The 20,857-nt window shown below is 33.7% G+C and overlaps 2 long non-coding RNA genes across 2 annotated transcripts; one reads left to right on the top strand and one right to left on the bottom strand.

Moving 5' to 3' along the window:
• Positions 1-9,276: 9,276 nt before the first annotated feature.
• Positions 9,277-10,868, bottom strand: LOC129926357 (uncharacterized). The gene is made up of 2 exons (XR_008777969.1): positions 10,468-10,868; positions 9,277-9,805 (listed from the first exon to the last, which is right to left on the bottom strand). It is a non-coding gene; the product is annotated as an uncharacterized LOC129926357 (long non-coding RNA).
• A 4,912-nt stretch (positions 10,869-15,780) lies between these two features.
• LOC106068217 (uncharacterized) lies at positions 15,781-18,260 on the top strand. The gene is made up of 3 exons (XR_008777968.1): positions 15,781-15,874; positions 17,128-17,217; positions 18,040-18,260. It is a non-coding gene; the product is annotated as an uncharacterized LOC106068217 (long non-coding RNA).
• The last annotated feature ends 2,597 nt before the right edge of the window (positions 18,261-20,857 follow it).

Below are 20,857 nucleotides of genomic sequence, written 5' to 3'. Positions count from 1 at the left end.
GCGAGATCGACTTTTAATAATTCTTTAAAAATAATAGTATCGAAATTTGCGATACCGTGTAGAAATTAAGCAGACGATATACAGGTGTTCGATATTGCCCACAAGTGTAAAAAAAAATGCTTTGGACAGGAGGGGCATCTAGCGTAGTAGGAGATCTATCAGTAGGGAAACGTGATTTTACAAATACTATTACTAAGTTTAAATCAAAGTCTATAACTAGGCGTCGCTCGCCGAAAATATCCATTGGTAACAGCGGATATTCTACAACTCTGGGACAAACTGGAACGCACAAAATAGAGCAGTGAGATTAATAACAAACGAATATTTGACTAGAGTAACACCTTTAGTAAAATCACTAAATTTAGAGAGCTTTCATGATAGAAGATTTAAAAGTAAAGTAGCATTTATCTATAAAACAATAAAACATAATCTTCAAATACAAAAACAAATTCTAATAAAATACTCAGAAAGACACAAAGATAAAGGCACATTCCTCGTTCCATATGCTATGACAAATTTGTACAAATGCTCCTTCTTCCCCTGTGCTATTAGAGCATGGAATGGGGTTGCCTAAATAAGCCAGCCAGGAAAACCACTGACTTAATTATGGCAGGTTAATTTAAGTCATTGGTTAACATGCATGACTAGATGCATAACGCGTATAGGACGTAATCATCTTCTTTTTTGAAGTAACGTCTGTATTTGATAATATAAGCGTCGGGAGTTTAAAGGGAAAAAATATGTCCTACCCAAAATATGCCTATGAATAGAACGGTTTAGAAGGAAATGAAAGAAGCAAAGAAGAAGTGAATAGAGAAATTTTGAGGAGGTGCTGAACAGAAATTACTTCAGCATTGGTAGCGAAAAAACTGACAAGTGTCCGTAGTTTTAAATACCTTGGAGCTATTGTTTCAGATGAAGAACCAAACCTGCACTACTAGCCAGAGTGATGCGCTCCCTGGTTACGGCCACATTCGTATAGACCTATGCATTGGAATCTTGGACGCTATCTCGAGAAGAGGATCCTAGCAATGGAACTAAGATGCTACAGAAAATTCCTAGGTGTCACTTACAAAGACCACATAACGATTGAAGAGATTAGAAACAGGTTAATACAGCGATTGGATCCCATGACGACCAGCCAACCACTATAAAAAAAAACGCAAACATCACAAGGTCCTCAAGGCTCACAAAGATCTTCCTTCAGAAAGAAGAAGAAGAAGCGTTGGGAAGGCAACATCAAAGAATGGACAGGCCTGTCCCTGAACACCATTCAGCAAATTAACAGAAGTCAAGGAACTCAGAGAAGATGGACATCCAGCTGGAAGGTTTATTACGCATGTCGGTGAAAGCCAGAATCATCTGGAAGACGACATGCCGAAGACTATAATCTCTACCAGGACCACAACCACCATCGCTTGATAGAACGTCCGGACCTTGTATGGGACTAATTAGACCACGCAAGTGGCAGCTGAAACAAAGGAGCACCCCTTTGTAGGCCTAGTAGTAGACAACCTTCAGAGACGCTGGAGATCGATACGTCACACGCTTCGCAAACCTGCATCCAGAATAACAAGGCAAGCCCTCACATGACGCCTCAGGCAGAAGCGTCCGCCCGAGAAAGCGGATAGGCTAAGAATGAGAGCGAACATAGCCTCCAGTAGCCTACTACACTTATGCTCTATCGAGTGTACATGCACGAGGTTGGGATGGCTTGCTAACTTGTCCAACCCATCGCATCGTTCCCAATACGTGCGGTGATGGTTCCTCTACGGAACGAGATGGTATCATGGTACAGTATAGGAATATGAAGAGCCTCCGACCTCGCATGGGATGGAGGAACCTATTGCATTTGATCATAAACAAACGGATGTGATTAAATGATCTAGTTGATGGCAGCCTTCAGACAGAAGATTCAGTGAAGACCCAATCCTTCATCCTGGGCACACCATAACAATTTAACAATTTTATCTGCTTTGCCACAAAGCACAAGTGCTATAAAGGCAGACAAAATTAAAAATAATAACAATGTACACACAATCAAAATGAAAAAAAAAAAAAAGAAAAGTAATAATAATATAATGGTAACTGTAAAATAAATTATAATTATACAAATAATAATGATTAACGATACCGCAACTATCAGAACAAACAATTCACAAACAGTGAAATGGTTATCTAGCACCTAACTACAATCCAAGCTATGAACACATAAAACCATAAAAACCTTTCCCGGGTCAAGGACTCATAAAAGGAATTTATTTCGAACCCCTTTGGACATTTCAACGAGGAATCTTTCAGCTGCCTGGTCGTGTGGCTTGCGCGCTGGACTGTCGTTTGGATTTATCGATGGTCCCGGGTTCAAACCCTGCCCGCTCCCATTCCCCGTCGTCCTGCGGGAGGTTTGGACTAGGAAGTAAACTATCTTCAACTCTGAAGGAACATCCGAAATATGTAAAACAAACATTTTTACCAACTTAGCAAAACATGAATCTGATTGCGAATCTCTCTTTAGGTGACGGCAAAAAAAAAAAAAAAAACAAGAGAAATGGAAGGTTATTTCAGAGAACTGCTCAGCTCTGAAAATCATAACCCAACAAAATCACTTTTTTTTTTCGAAGAATTGAAAGTTAAGCAGTTTAATATAGCTGAAAACAAAAAGCCATATGCATAGATCGAATAGAAACACCATTGTTTGGTTGTGAAATGTGAATTGACTGACTAGCCTTTACATTTTAAACATGAAACTGTGTGGTAAAAGAAATAAAATAAGACTGCAGCAGATAGATAGACCATCTCATTAGGCCTACTTAGCCAAATTCATTAATAAGATGCGGAGAAAAAAGGACAAAAGCAGACGCATACTTTATGAATGGCAAGGTTAGTTTCATGAAGAGCAGAGAATCGAATTACTCTCAGGTAAAGTGTAAAATGACCCGGGAATGATACCAATTAACAATCGATGTATTTGTGTTTTGCCTAGCACTAAAAGACTGCGTGAGTCAGAAAAGTATAAAATTGATAAGAGAATTCGATGGACAAACTCTATGTACAGCACAAAGGTGGAAGCCTATGTTTGGCCTAAACAGTAGTCAACGTAGATAAATGTTAATGGCGGTGCAATCTCAAATGTCGACAATCTGAAGATGCTTGTTGCTCAGTTGCGTAGCCGCGTAGCATCCATAGCTCGAAGGAGTTCAATGAACACCGGCCCAAGACCATTAGGTGCCCACAGCCTGTGGCGCAGCAACCATGGCTTAAAGGTCTAAAAGGCATGTGTTTTGGGCACACTACAGTACGCAGTGAGTCGTGGACTGCCTATGCAAAGCGAGAGAGAAAACTAAATTCCACTTGCGCTGCCTCCGAATGATCTTGAAAATCACATGGCAAGAGAGAGTGTGCAACACTGAGATCATTGCTCGAACGGGTCTTCCCAGCATCTTCACAATCCTCAAACAACGACGCCTGCGCTGGCTTGACCATGTTCGCCAGATGGGGACAATCGCATCATGAAAGTGGCACAAGAAAAACTGGTCGTCCCAATCTCCGTTATGAAGATGTAATCAAACTGGACCTCAAAGCAGTGACTATTGATACTGACTACTTGGAAGCCATAGCCCCAGACCGCACTATGTGGAGACAGATGGTGACCAAGAAAACTATGAACAGCGAAAAATCTGTGGAACAAAAGCGTGCCAAACGAAAAATGGTTGGCTCCACTACCAAAAGCGAAAGCCACCTCAACCTACGATATATATGGATAAGAGTGTCTCTCCAAAATTTGGCTCCACAGTCACATGTAAAAAATGTTCTACGAGATGAACCATGGTCGTTACAACTGAAGGAGGCCAACAAAAGACAATAAGTCGTTTAATTCTGTTAAGAAGTTTAACAAACATTGACTTTTAAGACAATATTATGCCTACTTGTACGGATTTCTAACTGAATCAAACGTAATGACATTATTACTTATAAAAAGGTGCAATGGACCTCATTCACCAATCGTAAACAAACAACATTTTGCCACGTGGTTCTCTATATCTTCTCTACAAATTACCAGTCCATAAAGGCTGTCACGTGATACGTAATATTCATTGTTTTATCAATATTATCACGTGGCTAAATGTTGTTTGTTTGTGATTGGTGAATGAGGTCCATTGTAATGTCTTTTGATAAATGTACCAATACATTCAGATTAGGCCTACTCGACTTTTGTCACACTCTAAATTTGTTTTATTGAGGCGGGGGGGGGGGCGCCTACATATTCTCAAACTTAAGCCCGCGGGCACGTTGCTACGCCACTGTTTTTGCTAACATGCAATCCACCAACATATACACCTATTAAAGTATTGGCCAGAAAGAGCTTAAAATGTGTGCAGATCGAGTGGACATGCTTAGACCTATAATACGGGGGCGCAAATAATCAGCGAAAAAGATATAGACCACAACAGCAAAGCGTACAACCGAATAGATGAGAACGTAGGCTACGAGTGCCACAATTGAATCAGTTCCTGCAGTTTAAATCCATCGTAAGTTAAATTACAGACAATTTTAAATCGGATAGAGATAGAGAAATAGGGATAATTTAGAATAAATTAAAGCAAATGCAATGAGCTAAAAACAAAAAGCCATGCTATAGTGGTGCCTCCTCGAAAAAAATCACTGCAACAATGACTGCAATAGTGAAACCATCATTAGCCCATCAGAAATATACCAGTGGTTGCCCTGAGAGCATCAAATGAGGTGTCTTTTAACAGGCAAAAGTCGACAATATCTTATAAGTTAAATGGCATCAGGAGGTTTGTTGCGGTCCTCACTGCTCTTTTTACATATAATGACAAGGAGGAATAATCTGACTTGTCCACCTACTAATAATGCATAAACCACAAGCCATCTCTTCATTCAAGGCAAGAGGAAGACCTAGAAAAATGATAAGATTAATGTCCTACACCGTTCATGCATCCGACCGTCTGCTATATCTTCCATTAATGCCTCTAGGAAAAGCGAAGAGATAAAGTATGATAATAATGCCATTATTAGAGCTATCTCTCTATATGTTTAAAACATTTGTTGGCTTTATGTGAGTGACCAACCAGACATAAATGTAGCCGTTATCGGAGCCAATAATAATTAATAATGCTATGGAAGCGATGTTTTTAAAGCGATCGATTTCTGAGATGACTGACGTTTTTGACCCAAGTCCATACTGCAGCGTATTATACGGGGAAAAAAAGCAGAGTCATAAACATGCAAGCCAATATTACAAACATGCAAAATACCAAACACAAAATTCTTCTTAAAAAAAAAAAAAAAAAAAAAAAAAAAAAAAAAAGCTTATAGTAAGTGTATCAATAAGTTTCGTTTAGTCATGTACCTAATTAAATTTGCAATAAGCCTCAGACGACAATCTATAAAGGGGACTAATTCTTCTAATTCACTTCAGTCAAGTACTAATTCTTTACCTTGGAAAGGGGAAAAATTCAGTTTATATCACTTCATTCAAATACTATTTCTTTCCATTGTTTGAAATACCAATTTTTTTTTATTTTTTTTTGTTGTTGTCAGGTAAAAGAAATAATTGTGCAAAATTTCAGCTTGATTCGAGATTGGAAAAATAATGTGTATAAACTTTTGGCCAGACAGACACACAGACAAACAGGCAGAGTGAGTTTATATAACCTTTGTAAAGAGAGATAGAAACTGAGTGAGAGACACTGGCGGATCCAGGGGGGGGGGCGGTAGGGGCGCCCCGAACCCCACTAAGGAAGCTTACAGCGCTCTCCCAGACCCCCAAGCTTGCAAGAGAAAGGCCTCAACATGACTGTTTTTTTTTTCTGTTTTTTTTTTCGCCGAAGATTGAGGAACAGTCTTATTTTATTCTCATATATCGAATATATATATAGCCTATATATATATATATATATATATATATATATATATATATATATATATATATATATATATATATATATATATATATATATGCTGTACGCACGTTTATGCATAGGGTTAGGGTTTACTGGGCGTTAGGGTTAGGGTTTGGAAAAAAATCGCCCCCCCCCCCATTCCAAAGTTCTGGATCCGCCAGTGGTGAGAGAGCTGTTCAAATAGCCTACTTCTCAGAACGAGTGGAAGAGCAGTTCTAAAACCAACGTGACAAGCTTTTACATATTCGCGACACGTAAGGTGACAAGATTCTCATTTCGTTTCGTTTCGCCCCTTAGCCTTTAACTTTATAATTATTTGGGAAAATATAAGAGTTTCCCGGAGAGTGTGATGACAACATTGACTCGCAACGTTTTCTTGCAGAAGACATTTTAATAAAACTCCACCAACGCAATTGTAGTATTGTAGGCTACCCGACGTTTTCACGTAAGAAAAGTCGAATTTCTTCCAAGCGCCGTACCGAAGCCTACCATCGATCTCTTGTGTATTTTTTCGAGACCAAAACAGGCACACTACAAAATAATTTGACGATGATGAAGTAAATTTATATAACAGACGGGTGTCTCTCGTACTTCACTATCAACCTATTCCGTCTTATTTATTTAAAGAACGCTCGTTTTACTACGATGCTGGTAGCCAGTACAATGTATCCCTGCAGCTCAGAATGCAGGAATTTTTTGACGCCAAGAATACACATTGGTACCCTACTTCATCACATTATGAGAGTTTAAAAAGGGGGGGGGGGTCACAAGAAAAGGTTACAAACAATACTGGGCTAATTTTAAAAGCAGGGTAATGTAATAAGGGCCTATATTTAGATCTAGAAATGTAACTGTAGTCTTCATTACATTCCTGTTCAGTTCAGTCTTTAGATGATTAGCTCTAAACGTTACACAAATCAAGGTACAGCAGTAATAAATATCGATCAAATGAATTGAAAGTCCCTCCCCCCCCTTTCCCGGCATCAGAATATTGATAAGGATGTGATGTCTAGAAATGTCCCATCTACCAGGTCTATGATATAGTATAGGCCCTATGACGTAGGCTACTTACACTATAATTAAAAAAGTATAATCTTCAACTAGATCTATATAGAAAGTGAATTATAGTGATTTACATATCTAGATTTTAAATTTTAATGAAAATGTATTAATTATACATCTAGATTATCAAATTGTAACATTGTTATTGATGTTCAAATTTATTAAACTAACGTTACAAATTAAGTAAGCTATTTAAGTCTATTTTTTTAAATCTTACAGACTAAGTAACTAACTTACGCACCAAAACAACCCATAGAGATACATTTGATGGTTGCTAGTTTATGCTTAAAATACCATATTAAAGCTATGCGTTAAGATATAGATATCTAGACTACGAATTCACTTAGAGTTTAAATTTATTTTTACAAAGAAATCTTTTGATATTTTAAATAGCTTTAAGTTTATGCTTAGATCTGGAATCTAGATCTAGTCTTGGAGCCGCATGTTGTTTGTTTTCTTCTAAACAAGAGTTTGTAACTGCGTTTAATTGACAAATTCTTTTTTTAACAGTGGCCTCTCTTTGATGTCACGTGACGTCCAACAACAAAGTTGTGCTTCCGATTTTTCTGAAGGGCAGCAGAAACGTATGATTAAAATATTTTAGATCTATCTAATCTACCAACTTGTTGAGAATTTTAAAAGTATGTTTGATTTAGAAAATGAACATCTGTAGACTCCAACTTTTAAAAATCATTCGGACTAGAGGTCTAGATCTTATCTTGGATGTCTAGCGCTGTAATTTTTTTCAAGTCGCTTAGTCTAGTAAACTTTGACATTGAACATTGAAATGATTCGTGAACTCGAAGACGTGATTCATTGATTGAAATTTTAATTAATTAATTTGAATGCATGACTTAAGGGGGTCATCTACCTTGAAAACTTTTTGTTTTTAACATTTTAGGCTTTGTAATGTATTCAAATGATGTATTTGATCATAGGAACACATAATATACCTTTAAAAAATATTTTTTTAATGAAATTCAACTTTTTTTCATCATAAGGGGGGGGTCAAGGGGTCAAATCATGTAATTTCTAAGAATGTGTTTCTGAAATAACCATTAAAGCTACAGGTCTGAAATTTGGTATATTGATAGACACCCTATCTCCTTACAGGATGACAATTAGACATTGTGAAAAATGTATATAGTTTTTTTTTTATAAATTTTTAAATTTTACCCTCTTCTGCGGACAGCGTTTTCAGCCATTGTAACCAATCAAAATGTCCTTTACTCTTTTCCTGTAAACATTTTATGACATTTTCTATTGTCATCCTGTGCTAATATTTAACCATGCATACCAAATATTATTATAATTGAACTGATAGTTTTTCAGAAAAGTGATTCTTAAGATCACATACCCATGTAAAATAGACATTTTGAGAAAAATCAAAATTAAAGTTTCAATGAGTGAGAAAAACAAGATATGTATGTATATTGTTCAAAAAGATGTTTTATTTAGCTCATGTAACACTTAGGAATAGAAGCAAACACAGAATTTATTAAAATATTGTTAAATTTTATTTTAGATAGCTTCCCCACACACCCCCCGGCGCAAAAAAAAAATTCACCGGAAGACATAATAAGTCCAATTTTTACTTTTCAGACATTAATGTAATCCCCAAAACAACTAAAAATCAAGATAAAGTATCCCTTAATTATAAATACATGCAAATAATAAGTAAATAAATAGTTAAAATATAAATTAATATGAATATGGTTGTGGTTTACACAAGAAGTTTTTCAAAGTTAAATAAAAAATTACCTACACCAGTTCAAATAATTTGGAATCTAGTCTTTCTCAGGTTTCAGGCCTGCACTTTTTTCATAAGCACCTAATGTTATTTGTACTCATACTAGAGGTTTGATAAGAGTACATACAATAATAAATCCAGTAAATAGAATGGCACCAGTATTTGAAAATAAATGCAACTTGTATATTTTAGGTGGCTGAATAATTGTAGAGTCCAGTGCCTTTATAGTAGATAGTCCTTCATTGTAATATGATATGGCTTTTTATATATAGCCATTGAGCTGATAATGCACATATGTATGCTGTGCAGTATAAATGTTATAGATGGTATGAAATGCTGATATAATGTGACATGGCGAGACTGAAGCTCATTGCATGTGTACAGCTACACCGACAGAAAAACTCTGGTCCTTATTTATGTTGAAACAGTAGCCGATGATAAATTGGTTCACCAGGAACCATGCAGTGCTTGATGATGAATCTTGTAATGAAATAAGTTAGGTAGAACTTTATAATGATGTTAGAGTCTTTGTAGCTGGAGGTGGTGGTCAACGACAGCATCCAACGAGAAAAGAATCCCAGGTTGTTAACATGATATAGATCCAGGTCTATAAAGTGGAAATTATTGCTATATATGTGATAAGCAGCATGTGATGTGGTGTTTGATTATGAAGTACTTCTATGTCATACTGCAGTATTTAGGCAGTTTACAGACAGGGTAGATGGTTGACGAGGTACTAGTATGTGGTGATGTTTTCTTCCAACAAGAGGAAGGGTCAGTGTACACTGCATGTGTTGTTTTGATCTGTTGATATAAAGAAAATGAAAATATAAATTAAATAGCCTATTATGAAAATATTCAAATGATAAATATAGCATTAGTGTTATTTACTCAATATATAATCAAGAACTAAAAAGAATGATAGAAAAAAATGAATGGACAAAACTTTTTTTTCTTACCTACAATTCCCAATGTGTGTAGATCTAATGTCTATAATATAGACTCTATATCCTTGTAACAAATTAGGTAGATCATTACTTCTAATTGTAGTCAGGAGAACCTGAGACTGGAAAAAAAAAAGGAAAAAGTTATTGTATGTATGCCATTGTAGCCCAGTAAAATTTAGATATTTAGAAATCTAGTAAATAAATCTACACTAGCAGGACTCACTCATAACTCATTTATTCACTACTCAGACTATTTATTCTTGAGTCATCAAAGTTATTTTAGATCTAGAATAAGAAAAAGCATCAACTAGATCTAGACTATATTAGATGTATAGATCTACTAGATCTAATATCTATTCTAGAATCTAATCTTCTCTTTTGCAGTGGATACGATCTTACTGCTCATGAATTTATATATATTATGAAAAGGAGATCTAGATCTAGACTAAAGTAGACAAGATAGATGATAGAGATAGACCTATATACTTAGATCTAAAACGAAATCAAGTTTCTAAATCTATTTTATAGAACTAGATCAATCCAAATACTAAGGCATCTAGAATATGAATCTAGATCTATCTAGATCTAGTAGTAGGATAGCCTTAGCCTTAGCCTTAGACTAGCCTAGCCTCAAGCCCAAGTCAAAGTGTAGATCTAGTAACTAAAACTAGATCTAGTACGACCTAAACACTGAATATGTGCTTGCCCGACCCCTAGATCTATGTTTTTATGATAATGCTATATCTAGATCTATAAAAAATATTAGGAAATATATACTTACCATAAATAATAATGGCAAAGATAGCATACAATATCCAAAAGGTTCTTCTATCGATTCACGGACGCCATCATTGTTGCTGTAAACATCGGAACCACATGGCCGGAAGGAACCAATCAAAATCGTTTATTTCATAAATACACATCATGATCCAATCGGATTTGAATAGAGACACGTGTAGTGGTCTAGTTTGAACTAGTTTCAAGGCTAATGTTATTTTTAGATGAATGAGTCATTGAAATGGACTTGTAGAGCTGACTGTAGGCTTTTCAAAGACACCAAACATGACCCACTTTTATGGAGGGCTATGCGGTAATCGGCATCGTAAAACGGCGATTTTTTCAACATTTAGAGCACAATTAGCTTACCCCTACCCCTTTCTAACTCATTTTTTACATTAAAATACCTTTATTTTAGTGATTTTAGCTAAACTATATCATTTATAAGATATTATTCTAATATAATATGCAACTTTTGAAAAATCGATTTTTTTCATGAAAAATTATTATTTTTGACCCGTTGACCCCCTTAACTTTTTGACTCTGGACGAGTCTGGAATTATGTTCCACACTTGGACGGAAATAATGTTTTTTGCCCTTTTGATTTGGGGTGAAAAAAATGCTTTGATTAAACTTTTAAAACTTTTTTTTTTTAAATTAGAAAATGAAAATGTAGATCTAGATCTAGATCTCTAGATTTGAGTCTAGATAAGTGATAAGGGAAAAAAAACAGTAAAGTCAAAAGTGGAGTTGAAAATGACTAAAAACTTACTTGAGATAAATTTTTTTTACACTATTTGTACTTACAATGTTACTAATAGATTACGTTTTATAATGAAATATAAGAGGCTTAAAGTTATTGACTACTTTGTACTTTAGACGATGGCGTTTAAAATGCTTAAAAAGAAACTCCGATGGTTTTTCAAATTTGAGTTATTGACATATTTAAATTCAGCGTAAAAAGTTGTAATAGTAAACATTTTACCATTTTTTATTTAAATGCTTAGAAACATTTATATTTAATAAATTATAACCAAATTTGAGTTATTGACATATTTAAATTCTGCGTAAAAAGTTGTAATAGTAAACATTTTACCATTTTTTATTTAAATGCTTAGAAACATTTATATTTAATAAATTAGTCAGTAAATTCTTGACATCTCAAAAAAAAACGGGGTTCTATGAGATTTTGTTTTAAGCTAGTTCATGCGTCACTTCCATCAACAATACTGAAAGAGAAACTAAATTTGACCAATCGTATCGCTTCATTCTTACAGTAGCTGTTAGGCTGTTAAGCTTAGTGACGGCCTAGTCCAGAGCTATGATACAGTTATATATATATATATATATATATATATATATATATATATATATATACACATATGTATAGATAGATCTAAAAGTATTAGGATAATCAACTCGAGAAAAAGAGTAACATTTTCATCTAAGCCTTTCTCTGTCCCAAGAAGTAAATAGATCGTGTGTCTGACTGATTCAAACAAACTGGTCAGTGTAAGGCTAGTCGAGACTATGTGTAGTCGGTCATGACAAGACAACCCAGCGATAGTGTTTGTGTGTTGAGTGGTCTGGTGAGACAATACTGACTGCCGTGGTTAGTCAAGCATGTAAATCTACTTTTAATATGCATTTTTTCTTTGCTTACAAGATCTAACTGCATAGACCAAGATATATTTCTTTTACGAGAATGTAAACTTTTCTGTTTGGTCTATAAGTCAATAGATTAAAACACATTTGTGACGTCACATAGAAACCCGGTGAAAGTCTGACTGTTTTGGATGCGCAGGAAAATTACGTCGGAAAAACATCAATTACTAAGTTATTATTGCAAAGAAGAAAAAAAAATCATATATTCATTATCTGTAAATTAAAACACATATTATATCAAAAATTGTCAAAATTATCGGCGTTTCCCTTTAAATCTAGGATTTTTTTTTATAATTAAAGTTAGTAAAGTTTTTTTTTACTTATAATGAAAATATCACTTTTTTTGTTTTCACCAATACAGAAGTTAGGATAGAGTACAAAGGTTAATTTTTTTTCGCATTTAGATTTAGATATCATGGCAATCATGGTTAATTTTTTTTTTCATTTTAGATATCATGCCGAGCCGTAATTCTACCAAGTTTTATCGCTGTAAGTCTCACGTGGCGCTTATAAAGTCATGGACAGTTTTGGGGATAGTCTATATTTATATAGAAAAATTTTTTGAACCAAAAAAAAAAAAACATGTCAGGCTTTGAAAAGCCTAATATTCTGCACATATATTCTAATAGTTTTAAAAGCGCATTTGAAAAAAAAAATTGTGTTTCAGACGATTTTGATCCCACTTATTAAATATTTTGTTATTTTCTGCCAACACAATATGCGGCCATATTGTCCACACCTTTCTGACATTTCTTGAAGTTCAAGACCCGATTTGTATAATTTGTTTATTTCCTTCAATATTTACATTCTAAACAAGTAAAGCTCATAAATATAAATGAAATCAGCTTTGTGAGCTAGAAATTTACTACTAATACTAGATCTACTATTAAATTTCTTATTTAATAAGTAGATTTATCGCCTACGAAACTCATTTTTAACTTTTGACATGGGAATGTGTCTCGCCCAGCTTAGCCAGCAACAAGCTCTCCTCTTACTTGTTCCATGTCAATCAATGTTAGGTCAAAATGCCACAAAAAAATCATTACTTTCTAACTGTTAAACATACACGTCATACAGTCATAATTTATACACCATTTTAATGATGTGCTAACGAAAAATTGTTTTTTCAAAGATAAATTTTTTATTTCACCTCCCTAGAAAATGATCTAGATCTAGTATAGAATTAGAATTAAAAAGCATGTTTTATATAGTACTTAGTAGACTCTATATAGGCTTATTAAATAGCACAAAGTAATTTTTTTTTTTTTAAATGTATATATATTAATGTTTGAAATAAAAAAATAAAACTTAACAACTGCAAAAAGCCTCCAGGATCTAGATCTAGACCTGATCTTGAAAAAATAGTATGATCCATATAAAAGGCATATTGAAAATAAATATTTTTTTAATCATATTTATCCATTGGATATTGTCACAAAACTTAGAGAAAATATCTAAAACACATAAAATGGAATTTTGAGCAAATTATCCATGTCACTACTATTGGAAAAATAAAAATTGACCACCATGGTCAAGTCAACAGATCTGGGTCTATATTAGATCTAGGAAATATATTATGATTCAAATTACAAAATACATTAAAATTATGATATTTATTCATATTTCCACAAATTAAAAAAAAAAAAAACATTTAAAAACACATAAAATGAATGTTCTGAGCTCATTATCCCCTATCACTATGATCCAGAATATAAATCTAAAGAAAATAGAGCCTTTTTAAGACCCCACTCTTTCAAAAAATCTTTAACTGTAAAAATGCATTGAAAGTTCATTTGGAAATTCCGCATGTTTAGCAAAGGGAAACTATTTAAGATAATTTTTTAAGCAATCAATCAATAATTGTTTACACTAGTATCGCTCCCGTTAGACACAAGTCTTTATTAGTGTACTATTAGCTCTGCCTTGTTTAATTTCTCAGTGTGTAAAAAATGACGTCACACATATTTTTTTATTGTGGTATAGTACTTGTCAACCAATAATTGTTATTCTACTATTCCTATCTAGAAAACTAGATTTGCATATTGATTTAATCTGTATTTTAAAATTACAAAATTATAAATATTTATTATTCTACAATATTATGGTATTTTTTTATTAATAGAAAAAACGATGCTTTTTTTATAAATAGAAAAAACTATGCTGCTCGAACTTTCTAACACGCTAACATATCGACATAAAGCTGGAAAGAGCCTCGTTAAAAATCTGACTCGATGCACAACATATTTTATATAACACATGTTTTTCCTTATGTGTCTATATGCCAAATATAAAAGTCTCTTAGTGCTGATGAGTCACCAGACTTTAAAATAGCACTAAGACCATGACCCATCTCCTTTACTACCGGAAAGTAAAAAAAAATTCCATACCTCTTGAGTTTGACCATCACAAGGAACTTTGCCTTTACAAGGAAAAGGAAGCAACATGTGTCAGAAGTGAAGAAAAAAGATGCATGCTCAGTAACAAAATAGCAGTCCTTTTTGTAAACTCTCAAATAAAGAAGTTTTCGTAATAAAAAGTGAGACAATAATCATATTTCACCAATGCTCCCATAGGAGGCTTGGTGGCTAAGTGGTAAAGCGATTTACTTCCGAACTGGAAGTCCCGGATTTGAATCCTGTTGAAGACTGGGATTTTTTCAATTCAGGATCTTTAGGCTACCCTGAGTCCACCCCACCCTTATCGTTTTTTTTAACTGTATGTACAATTTTTTAACCATGATTTGTTAATATTGATTATCTCCTATTTTCTTCTAGATGGCCACAGCCAAACCAGCTCTTCGCAACTTACTTTTAAACAAAACAAAAAAGGACTTTGTTGTGGCCCTTTCTGTAGCAGTTGTAGCATCAGTTTCTTATTATTATGGTGTTAAAATGCAGAGAAAAAAAACTTTTGAAGAATTCCACAAGTGAGTATCCTTTTTATAGAGATAAATTTAAAAAAATGTTAAAATAATATACTCTATATTGTATCAAATCTAAGCCATGCCTTTTTGGGAATTAAAAGTCATTAGTCTAAGACTCATTACATTGCAATGCATGTTTAACTGTCAGTGATACAAAACAATGGCCAATCTGAGTGGCAATGGAACATGTTTGGGACATGCATATTAGCACAAATTAATTTTTTTGTCACGTACATGGTACCATTCTCTGCCCAGTGCCAAATTGCCTAACTAACCAATAGCAACAGTAAGATAACCATGCTATCTGTATCATAGACTAAGGGTGATAGTGTATCAACAAGTAAAGAGTGTTTTTCATAGCAAAATTCAAGCAGCAAAAGATTAGCTGGCCAAAATATATACATATAAATGGTTGCATGTGTGTGTATTGTGCTAGTAATTAGAAAAATCATCCAATGAGGAAAGGGGGGGGGGACTGGTACTGGTAGTCATTGTTTTATATATATTGGTATATATTTATTTACATATTATCAGATAAGATAATGCCCTTTAATTTTATGAATGAATTAACCATTGCAGTTAATCTATACTGTGATAGGAATCTCCCTGAAATTTAGTGGGATCCACTATTTCCGCCAAAAAAAAAAAAAAAGACATAGATCTAGAGCATTGACAACAAAAGTTTCTTATATACATTTTGTGTGAATGTTTACAATAAAACATTCAATATAATTAATTTTACATATTTTTCAAAGAATTCAGCAACTCCTTATTTAAGTCGCCATGACATGTATGTTTACGTACATTTTTCAATGTGATCCAAGTAAGCCTTGTTCTCCTTCAGCCCTTTTAAAGGTTGGCTGCAGTTTAGTTTGTGTTTAATTTTTTTTTGTTTGCTCTTGTTTTGCATTTAATTTATCTTTATAGTTTTATTTTTACAAAGCTTATTAAATATCAACTCACACTCCCTGTCTGTATGGTAAAAATTTTGTACATGTTATTTCTCACACACCCAATCTCAGATTAAGTTGAAATTTTTCACAATTATTTCTTTTACCTTACAACACAGAATCAATACAAATATTAACCAATTAGTTAGTTAACTATTGGTAATTAATTATTTTATTTCGTATCTTGAACAAGGGAAAGAAATCATACTTGACAGATGTGTTGGTGCAAGCTGAATAAGTCTCTTGAGAACTCTTGAGCCCTGAACATTTTTTTAATGCATTTTAAAAACGATCATGTAAACATTCACCAAGATAACCCCTTGTTCCCTTACCCTTTCACAAGACAAGTGATAGGATCATAGCGTATTGAGAAAGCTAGAAGCTAAACAAAAGTAAATGGTAAAAATATTTCTAATCACACAGATTTATGTCTAGGTCAGTCATACAAATAATTACATGACTGATCCAAACTAATAGATACAATATTTAAGAAAATATTTTTTTATGTTTTTCTTGTATGGGATATTAAAATGTTATTTAAAGAAAAGTGAACAATAAATTTTATAACTTTTTATTTCGCAAAGCAAAGATATTTTATTCTTAAGGGCTAATGAAATTAAGTACAACTTAAATAAAATTGCTAAACCAATTTTTTTTTGACTTAGTAAAGTGTAAGTTTCATCTGTATATAAGCTAATCTTAAATGTAATTTTTCATTTACAAAAAGGAAAACTTTTATATTCAAAATATTATGCAGCACTTACTACTTATCTTAATTTTACTTTGTATGTGTTTTTGGCCAGCCACTACTAGTAATAGGACCAGTTCCCTCCTTTTCTGTTTCTTGTCTACCACAGTGTCTCATCCATTGTAAGTTGTGTCCATTCCTTAATGTTATCTTCCCACTGGTTTATTAACTAATCTTACTTCTTTTTTCCGGGTACTGTCCCATTCATGATTGTTTGTCCTGATGCAATTATAACATAGCTGTACCAGCTAAGTTTGCATTTTTTAAAAATGGTTAGGATATTATCATTAAGCTTAATTTACGTAACTTAATATTTATAAATAAAAATGGTAATGAAAATAAATAAATACATGAAAACATGTTTTACTTATCTTTTAGGACATATGATGCTGATGCAGCCTATCAGAGGATGAAGAGTAAAGGGGTGTTTAGGGGACTAACCTCTAGCTAATAGTCCTACCTAATTTTGTAAGTATTTTGCCTATTGTTAATAAGAAACCATTACTGCTATTCCCCAAATGCTAATCTTTACTACAAGTTTTATAAATGTTTTAAAATGAGGATTACAGAAAAGGAATGGAATGATTTTTAAAAAATTAATAAAAAGTATAGTTCTTTTTGACCATTATTCTGTATAATGAAATCAGTAAAGAAAGAAAAACTGTTAAGAATGATTTACATAAACTTTTCTTCTGCACATTCTTCTTTTTTTTTACTAATTATTCTAGCGGGCAAGTCAAAGGATTTTTTTTTTCTGGTGGGAGCCTTGACCTGCTTTAAAATATCTTTCCTCTCCCCTAGCTCCATTCCAAAACTCTAGTTGATGTAGAAGAGTCAAGCAATATTTATTATATAACAATTAACTATCATTTTTATTTTTCATTTAAGATATAATTTGTTTATATCTTAATGTTTCAAAAATGAATTCCATTATTTAATACTATTGCTTGGGAACTTTCTAGCCATATTAATATGAATTAACTCATTTTAAAGTAATACATTTAACTTTAAATCTATAAATTTAAATCTATACCATTGATTACAGACAAGTTTTTAAAAGTTATTCTGAAGTCTTTGCTGAGCTCAATGTAGATCTAAACAAATGAATTATTATTATTATTATTCACAATGATAATAGTTTTGACCAATATAACTGTTAACTGTATTGTGAGTGTTTGGGTCTGTTAACTTTTACACCTGTTGATACTAGTATAGCCTTAAACTTAAATGCTTCACAGTTTATCAAATTAAGATAAATTTAAATCATATATATTTTTTTTTCTTTCTCAGTGAGTTCCCAATGAGCCATCAAGATTGCAGACAAGTTTTGTTGAATGTATTTTTCTATAGAATTGTTTAGTAAATAAAACACATGACTTAACAAATCTTGTATCTTATTTAGGTCTCATCAGACAGTTGTTTAAAAAGAATAAGATGATGTCAATACATTACCAACAGTATCACTTTATACATTCATATTTCATGATACATTAAACAAAATAGACATAGGCTACTGGTCACTTTATCACTTTATTAAAAAGAATATGTGTCTGGTAGCATACTCAATTGTTATAGTAATAATTAAGGAGAGAGTAACACCAGCATGTATTTGTATTTCTTGTATATCTTTACTGAAAACAAGATTATTTAGTGTTTTGTACATCCACAGATGTAAAATAAGACACAAGGTCGACATTGATAAAGAACTTTGGAGTGGGGGGGGGTTTCCACACCCAACCCTAACGCCCAGTTAACCCTAAGAATAAACGTGCGTACAGCATATCTCTCTCTCTATATATATATGCCGTATATTTATTAGAATTTAAATTTAAAAAAAAAGATGCCCTACATATTTAAAGACTTTGAGGATTGCCACCGAAAAAAAAAATTCAACAAAAAATATTTTTTAAAAAAAGCTCATTTGTAAGTGATACATTTTGTTCAATAGGCATGTTTGTAACTTTGTTTTGTTACAGAACTATAATTCAAAGCTCTGAATAAAAAAATTTCGGAAGTGGGAGGAGATATTAAGTAGGCCAATCAGATTCTACTCTAAATTTTTTTTTGCATTTTTTAGGATTCAAGAACAATTTGTCAGTTACTGTCTCAAAATTTTTTATACAATAGAAAAATATCAGTTTGAGTAAAGGTTGGAAAATGGTGACTAAGAAAATAATATTTGGGTTCAGAACTTAGGCTTATCTCAATTGTTACTCTAATAGAGGGCCTAATGAAAAATTTGGTATGAATTCTAAATTTTCCAAAACAAAGTCTTTCTTAAAATAACTAAGATAAATTTGTGTGTAATATTTGACTATTCTGCATGTTTTCGTCTGGAAAGGGGAGAGGTCGGTAGAGTGAAAACGTAAATCCTCGCTCCTTTTTATTATTTCTGCTAACGATTGCATTTGACATTAAAGAATAGGGGGTGGGGCGACTCGATATAAGAATTAAATTTAAAGCATATTTAAATTATATTAGTGACATTTTTTTTTTTATTTTGTACTTTCTTAACTATAAGAAAAAAGTATTGGTTTGTCCGATGGGCGGAAGGCGATTGCGTGTATCGCCCCTACTACCTGGTACAACCCTTTTTCTTATTATATTTACGACATAAATGTGTGCGACATAATATACAAATGGACTAAAACATCAATATGTACCTTAGGCCTATATTATTTAGATACTCAACTAATTTTGTTCACAAACTATGAATTCTCCATAAAAATAGGACCGCCCCGCCCCCCCCCCCCCCCACTCAGAGGGCTAGAGTAAAGAGGGCAGTATAGCAGCAATCCCACCTCACCGAATCGGCTAAGATACCAGAAGTGTAGCGATATGATCTAAAAATTTTAATAGTAATTTAACTAATTTTGTTCGCAAACTTTGATTTCTAAATAAAAGTAGGACCGCCTCCCCACATTGTTGATTAGCCCAGCTTTAAGTATATAGTGCTGGACGTAAAAACATCACAACAATAGGATTTTAAACTGATCTGTTAGCTGGTAAACGAACCTTGTTGATGTCTAAGAGCTGAGCCGAAGGCTCTTCGAGCTCTAAGTTTGAAAAAAAAACCTGTTTGGACGCCAAACAGTAAAAAAAAAAAAAAAACCTGTGTGAACACACAGTTCTGTTTGGGAGAGACCCTAGACAATGCCTATGTGAGGCATTGCTGTTGACCGATGCGTTCGGCCCCCGACACGTGGGCTAGATACACGGCCGAAGGCCGAGAATGCACCGGGGACTTCTGCCATTTTCCTTCAATGTACCAAGCTTACTGTGCGGGATCCGCCATTTGTAACGGTCCCTTTGAGGAACAGCGCATGGATTGGTGACATGTTTGTGGGGACTTTGTTACAACCCCGCCCGTGCAATGAGTGGACTCTCGTCTACCCGTGGGCATCCCCACGGGAGTCCTGTGTTGTTACCCATTTAGCCTAGCCACTTCCTCAAATGGCCGTTTCCACGCGGGCGCCACGATGAGGCAGGGCAACGCGCCCGCGGGTAAACGAACCAACAAAATCAGTAGGCCTAACTTTGAACAATATGGGATTTCCGTTCAATGTACTGAACATGGAAAACGAATCTTGTTTTGACCACTCGCTTAGGCTGCTATACCTGCGACTGTGACTTTATAATTGATGAACTCCAGCAGGTATATTACAATGAACAGTGTAAATAATCATAAATATATACAACTTCTCAATAACTTTGACTGCTCAACAGTAGGCCCTACCCCGGTATTATATGGTCTGAACGTGGATGCGTTAACTTGTTTGTCTTGTGTGTTATTGTAAAAGTATAATCTGAATTTTTTTTATTTAAATTCAATGTTACAAGATACTTCCACTAGCATTATGTATTATTGACGAAGTCAGTGAGTTGATGTTCTAAGTCAAGGTTTTCAAATGCTCATATTTCAATATCAACCTACTGTGATAAGCATTTTATGCATTTAACTTCGATATGAAGTCTCTATGACCATGACATAATCGCTGGCTCAGGATATATTCTACATTTGTTTTTGTTGACACTGCATTGGTCCGTCTTTAGCATGTAGCAGCAAGAATTTTAAATCTTACTGGGTGTTAAGCACCATCCAAGTGGT

This window comes from Biomphalaria glabrata, chromosome 5 (genome assembly GCF_947242115.1).
Source record: "Biomphalaria glabrata chromosome 5, xgBioGlab47.1, whole genome shotgun sequence".
Classification (NCBI taxonomy): domain Eukaryota; kingdom Metazoa; phylum Mollusca; class Gastropoda; family Planorbidae; genus Biomphalaria; species Biomphalaria glabrata.
This window is presented reverse-complemented; position numbering and strand designations above follow the sequence as displayed.